Source organism: Manihot esculenta, chromosome 2, assembly GCF_001659605.2.
Source record: "Manihot esculenta cultivar AM560-2 chromosome 2, M.esculenta_v8, whole genome shotgun sequence".
Classification (NCBI taxonomy): Eukaryota; Viridiplantae; Streptophyta; class Magnoliopsida; order Malpighiales; family Euphorbiaceae; genus Manihot; species Manihot esculenta.
Genome location: NC_035162.2, coordinates 17080095 through 17087813, shown reverse-complemented (window position 1 = coordinate 17087813; position 7719 = coordinate 17080095).

Below are 7719 nucleotides of genomic sequence, written 5' to 3'. Positions count from 1 at the left end.
TAGCGGGTTAATAATATTCCTCATGTTATCCACTATGCTTCTCGTATTTAGATGCTGCATAATGCAATTATTCAACAACAGAAAAAAAACTCATGGCTGTGGTGTTTGCACTGGAGAAGTTTCACTCATACCTTATTGGCACAAAGTTAATCATCTATTCGGATCATGTAGCATTGAGGTATTTGATCAAGAAAAAGGAGGCCAAACCAAGACTCATCCACTGGATACTACTCTTACAAGAATTTGATCTTGAGATCTGAGACAAGAAGGGAAAAGAAAACCTAGTGGCTGATCACCTAAGTCGTCTTCCTACAGATCCAAAGCCATGTCCAATCAATGAAGCCTTTCCCGGAGAACAGCTGTTTGCTATACAATCTGTCTCCCCATGGTATGCTGACATAGTCAATTACCTGGTTACTGGCGATTTGCCCCCGTATTTTCCCAAACACGCGAAGGAAAAGGTTAAGAGCAATACCAAATACTATACGTGAAATGAGCCTTACCTATGGAAGCACAGTTCTAACCAAGTAATCAAGAAATGCATCCCAGGTCAAGAAATAGCTTCAGTCTTGGCCTTCTACCATTTACATGGCTACGGGGACACTTTGATCCATGCAAGACAACCCAGAAAATCTTTGAGTGTGGTTTATTTTGGCCTAACATCTTTCGTGATGCTTATTTGTTTTGCAGGTCATGTACCAGGTGCCAACAATCAGGAAATTTAAGTAGCAGAAATCAAATGCCACAAACACCTATCATGGTCTGCGAAATCTTTGACATATGGGGGATATATTTCATAGGACTATTCCCACCATCCTTTGGGTACACTTACATAATTTTTGCCGTAGATTATGTGTCCAAATATATAGAGGCAAAGGCAACCAGAGAATACGATGCCAAGGTAGTGGTAGAATTTGTCAAGACTCATATCTTTTCAAGGTTTGGCCTGTCTAAGGCGATTATCAGTGACAGAGAAACATATTTCTGGAGCAAAATGGTGGACACCCTTCTCAAGAAATATCATGTCATCCACAGGAAATCCACTGCATATCATCCTCAAACCAACAGGCAAGCCTAGGTGTCAAATAGAGAGATCAAGGCCATCTTAGAGAAAACAATTTGCCCAAACCGTAGAGACTAGAGTATGCACCTTGACGATGCCTTGTGGGCATACCGAATAGCATACAAGACACCTATAAGGATGTCACCATATCAGTTGGTTTGTGGAAAAGCCTGTCACCTACCTGTTGAGCTAGAACACAAAGCCTACCGGGCTGTTAAGAGCTACAACCTTAATATTGACGAGGCCGGTTCACATAGGAAGTTACAAATTCAGAATTGGAAGAGTTAAGACGCGATGCATATGAAACTTCCTGGGATTACAAGTCTAGACTAAAGCTTTTTATGACAATAAGATTTCTAGAAAGCAGTTTAAGGTTGGAGATAAAGTTTTACTTTTTGACTCTCTTTTAAAATTGATTCTATGAAAGCTGTGGTCTCGTTGGATTGGACCCTTTATAGTGGAACACATTTTTCCCCATGGTGCTGTGGACATTCGCAGTTTAGAAACAGGGAAGGTCTCTAAGGTCAACAGACATCGCCTGAAATCATATTATGAGGGATTTGTTGTTCAGATTGTGGAAGAAATTCCACTAAACAACTCGTCCCCATCGCTCTGATCAAATCAGCATAGTCCAGCTCGCGACTTCAAATAAAGGCGATATTGGGAGGCAACCCAATGGGATCGATTTGCCCAAATCAACTGGGCAAATCACAACAGCCAAACAACAGAGATACTGCATTTATTATCAGGGCAAATCACTTTCCCCAAATCTCTCTAAATTGTTTCTTTTATTTTCTTTTACTTATGCTACTGCACCTTTCCCTTCTTCCCTAAGTTTTCTCTCAGACCAACACAGAGAAGCATGGTGCGCATAAGATGGTGGCTACCTTCGAACTAGGCCAATGACGCCAACTAGGCCTACCCAAACCAGTATGCATGCCCACAGACAATGACGAGGAGCCAATCGTCAACCCATTATGGATGTCACCGCCGATACTGGGTCAACAGCTGAAGCATCTCTTCGCACTTCATCACCACCAGTCACAAACACTTATCGCTGCTGGCCGCAGGCGCTGTCCATGGCACCATATTTTGAAACTCAGGCAGTCAACAAGCAGGCTCCCCAAGCCACACCATTGCCATCAATACCTCCTTTCGATGGTCACGGACAGAAGCGCTAAGCCAGCCGCAACTTTTGAAGGAAATAGCACCCCCAGCTCCCACCATGATTTGCCTAAATCCCCAGCCATGGGTCATACTTCGAAAGCACTGCTGTTCAACAAACAAGCTGGGCGCGATAGATACGCCACCATCTCATCGCTCCTTTACATACCGGGTAAGTACCCACATCTTGAGACATTTGATGCACTTGGTATTCGGGAGGAAGTAGAACTCCTGATCAATCGCATCAGTTGGGCACCGTTTTTCCAGTTACGCATGCCTGCCTTCACAAAGCTCGTTCATAAGTTCTTATGCACTTTCTTCTTTGACAAAAAAACTATGTTCACTACTCACACACCAGACATAGTCAGTTTTAGACTGATAGGACACTGTTTTCGCATGTCCATGGCTGAATTTGCTGCTGCAATGGGATTGGACTCCCAAAATGCCCTCTGTGATATCCCTACTGATTTCAATGCCACTGTTGCATATTATGAGCTTTGTGCAAACCCCTCTAATTCATACTGCCTGAATAAATCCAAAGATTTGCATTTACAAAATTCTTGTTTGAAATACTTACATAGGTTCTTGGCCTATACATTTTCTGGACGTAAGGATACGTCAAATATTTTGACCAAAATAGAACTCTATTTTCTTTGGAGTATGGTGAATAACAAGAAACTTAATTTTGGATTCTAGTTTGACAAACAGATTACTGGCATCCTGTCCTACCATCATCCATTGATTCTTGGCCATGTCAATACTTTACTTGCTATTAATCTGAATGTTTTTAACCATGAACAGACTAACCTTCACCAGGCCAGTGATCCAACCCCACTAGATTTGCGTGTCTTAGATGACATAGGGTTGCTTCGCAAGGTTACGGGTGTTTTCTCTCTTGCACCTGCAGGGCCAGTGGTACCACGCCATGAGTGTGTGTTCAGAAAGAGTGCAACAAAAGTATCCCAAGCGGTAGTGATAGAGCATATTTTAGTCCATATTTTCATGATCTTATTAATGTTTATTTGCACCTATTCTACCTAATTTTGTGGTTTTAATCATGTTTTGCAAATATTAGGTGTGAAGAAACAAATTGGAGAAAATGCTCTTAAAAATGCCAAAAGAAGCCAAAACTAAGAAAGCAACCTTCGGAAGCTACTTTCGGAAGCCAAAAATCAGTCACCTTCGGCGGCCAAAAGAGGACTCCAGAGACGAAAGTCGACCACCTTCGGCGGCACCTTCGGCCGCCGAACCTTGCGTCCAGAGCCGAAAGTCCAGCCTCCGAAACTCATTTTAGGCGGCCGAATCTTCCTCTCAATGCACTCTTTCCTTATTCAAGAAGCCATATCCCAAGTTGCCATATTTGAGGAGCCAAACAAGGGAAGTATTTTGAGATCCAAATCTTCAAGATTCACATTCAAATATTGGATTTCAAGATCAAGCTATTTAAGGAAGTCAAATCCAAAGATCACATGTTTCCCACTTAGTGTCATGCACATTTAAAATTCAAAAGGAGGCTCCACCTTCCTTATTAGTGCATGGGCAGCCTCTTAACTCTTTAGACAACATCTTGAAGACCTTGGACAGCAATTAAAAAGACCAAAGAGCCCCCACTTGCCCCCCATCACATGCATCTCGTTTTTGCCTTCACCCATGCACAAAGAAGGCACATATGGGACCAAGGGCACTTTGGACAGCCTCTAAAAGACTCATGGACTGCCACCAAACCCTAAGGAGCCTCTCAAGATCTATTTAAAGGCTTCAAGAAGACAAGAAAACAGATTTTGATCCATCATCTTCTCCAAAATTCGGCAAGGCCTCTCCAAGGCTCTCTCCCACCTTAGCTCTTCATCTTTTGCTTTCTTTTCTTTTATTTTCTGTTTTGGTTCAGCTATGAGTGGCTGGAACCTTCTTTCTAGTTGAAGTTTGGTTGAAACTAAGGTTGTTTAAAGGGTTGTGAGATCTGAACATAAACTTTTGTCTTTGATTTTATTCAATATCCATGCAATTGATGCTTAATTCTAAGATTGCTTTGTTTTTTTTATCAAATTGGCCACTTGACTCTTAATTGCAAAGTTAATTGATTGTTGGATTAAGATATTTGTTAGTCCGTAATTGCTGGAAATATTCTGTCCATAGAACACTTGGTGTAAAAACCCAAGAAATTGTATGATCTAGCAATATCTCATGCGTTTGAGTAGCTAGGGTTTGGATCTTTCTTGTTCTTCATGCAATTGGCAATTGTTTTGATGCCTATGGCCCAAGGACGTACCTTGGCAATTTGTTGATTAGTAATTGATTAGAGGACGTTCCCTAATCAGTTTGTTCATAATGAAAGACATGGTGGTGAGAAGCGTCTTCTACCCCCATAACCAACCTATTGAATCAATCAAGATAATCATGTTTCAATGATCAACCCAAACAACCAAAGTAGATCCATATCTTCAACTAGACTTTTCTCATATTGATTTCTTCTTTTATTTTAATTACTTGCTGTTTTAATTGCTCACAATAGTTGTTAGTTAAATCAAATCTCAAAACCCCCCTTTTTTACTTTCCTTGCACTTGTTTCTATTTCTCTTCGATTACTTGCTTTCACTTGTGCTTTCAATTAGTTCTATTGGTCTTGATAGAGATAAATAAATAGGTAATCAATTCTCTGTGGATACGATCTTGCACCACTATCTGCAGTTGTAAATTGTAGGTAACCAAGAAGGTTATTTTTGACCGGCTTCGACAACCGCTCCTGTCAAAAATTGGCGCCGTTGCCGGGGACTTGATTTCACTTGTTTGTTTATTTTTGTTTTCATGACCAGGTCTGAACATAGGGACACTCTGCCCTTTGATCCAGAAATCGAACGCACCATCAGAAGGCTAGGAAAGCAAGCCTCAAACGCAGAACCTTCTGCCCAACCTTCGGCCGCCGAAGCACCTCAACATTCGGCCGCCGAAGCACCTCAACATTCGGCCGCCGAAAGTCCTGCACTCCAGCAACCGAATCTTGCACCAATGGCAGATCCTCAAGCACCAGCTGCTGCCCATGATGGACATGCTGTCCAAGGCCAGATAGTCCAAGAAAATCCAGCAAAAAGGCCTCAAGAACAAAGAGAAAGAACCATGAGAGAATTGGCCACTCCTGTAGGTGACTACGCACCACTTTGCATCACCTACCCACCTCTGACAGTTCCCTTTAAACTGAAGACAGGTTTGATACATATTCTCCCTAAGTTTAGAGGTAGAGAGAATGAAAATCCACACAAACACTTGAAAGAGTTCGCCATTATTTGTTCATCTATGAGACCTCAGGGTGTTTCTGAAGATGATATCAAGTTAAGAGCTTTTCCCTTTTCATTAGATGACTTTGCTAAAGATTGATTATTTTATTTGCCACCTGGATCTATAACTTCTTGGGATGACATGGTCAAAATTTTTTTGAACAAATACTTCCCAACCCATAAATCAATTGGCATCATAAGAGAAATCACAAGCATAAGACAAAAACCATCTGAAGATCTATATGATTATTTTGAAAGGTTTGAGAGACTTTGTACAGGATGCCCCCAACATGACATGACAGACAGAGCCCTCATTGAGTTCTTCTATGGTGGTTTATCTCATTCGAAAAGAAAATTTATTGATGTAGCTTGTGGAGGATCCATTAAAGACAAGACACCCAGACAACTGAGAGAATTGATCTCCACTCTTGCAGCCTCATCTAGACAATATGGAGAGGAGAAACAACTACAAAGGGCCAATGAGGTAAGCTCACCTATTGTTTCTGAACTAACATCTGTCATGAAAGATTTTGCTTTAGGATTGGTGCAACAAATCCAAGCATCCCAGCCCCCTAGGCCATGTGGTATCTGTTCATATGTGGGACATCCAACTGATCAATGCCCCACACTCCAAGAAGACCATAACCAAGCCAATGCAATTGGGAGGTACAACAACCAGCCCAGATATGATCCATACTCCAATACCTATAATCCAGGTTGGAGAGACCATCCCAACTTCAGCTATGGAAAGGGCAACAATGATCAGAATCACCAAAGTTACCAAAGAAGCCAAGTCCAACCAGCACCACCAATGGACACTAATAATGAGGTAATGAAGACCTTGCAAATGATGCAACAACAGATGGGACAAATGGCCATCTCCATAAATAGGCTTGAAGCTCAAGGAAAGTTGCCATCCCAAATTGAGGCAAATCCCAAACAAAATGTAAGTGCCATTACTTTGAGAAGTGGGAAAGAGCTTCAAGATACAAGATATGAGGAGGAAAAGCAAGTCGAACCAAAGTCTGCACCATCTGAAACACTTGCACAAGAGCCAAGGCAATCCGAAGCCTCTTCATCACACTCTGTACCACCTCCTGCGCAAAAAGCTGATCCAAAGGTAAGTTTTCACATTCCACCTCCCTTTCCAAAAAGATTTGAAAGAACTCAAAAAGAAAAAGAAGAAAAGGAGATCCTTGAGACTTTCAGAAAAGTGGAAATCAACATACCACTGCTAAACGCTGTCAAGCAGATTCCTAGATATGCAAAATTTCTGAAGGAACTTTGCACAAATAGAAGAAAGCTTGTTGAAAGAGAAAAAGTAAGTGTAGGTGAGGTAGTTACTGCGGTTATTAAAAGAGAACTCCCTACCAAATGCAAGGACAAAGGTATGTTTGCTATCTCTTGTAAGATTGGAAATGTTGGTATCAAGAAAGCCATGTGTGATCTTGGTGCATCCATTAATGTCATGCCTCTCTCCATCTATAAATCTCTCAATGCATGTGCACTAAAAGAAACAAAAGTTGTGATACAATTGGCTGATAGATTTGTGGTATACCCCATAGGTGTTCTAGAAGATGTCTTAGTCCAAGTAGATGAACTTGTCTTTCCTGCTGATTTTTATGTGATTGATACTAAGGAAGATAGTTGCAATACTAGTTATGACATTCTTCTTGGACGTCCTTTCTTAAGTACTGCTAGAACTAAAATCGATGTGTATGATGGTACTCTTACCATGGAATTTGAAGGGGAAGTCATTAAGTACAATGTCTATGATGCCATGAAATATCCACATGATATGTCCCCAGTTTATGGTCTTGATATTATTGATTGTTTGAGCCAAGATGTGTTTAATGAAAATCAAGATTTTGTTTTAGATGATGATCTTTGCAGGATTGAAAACCTGAAATTGAAAGAAACAATCTGCAGCATTCAGCAGATAGAGGTTTCACAGACAGAAGATATTCGGCCGCTGAACATAGCCCACTTTCGGCCGCCGAACCCTACTGTCCCTCAGGAACCAGACTCTGTCGCACCACTTCAGGAAAACATTGTGCAGAAAGAAGACATTCTTCGGCCGCCGAACATCTTTCGGTCGCCGAACCCCACTGATTTGAGGAAGCCGAATCCATCGCCACAGCTCACTCCGCAAACTGAAGGAATTCGGCCGCCGAATGCAGAACCTTTTCAGCCGCCGAACCTCTCCCAGCAGCCCCCATC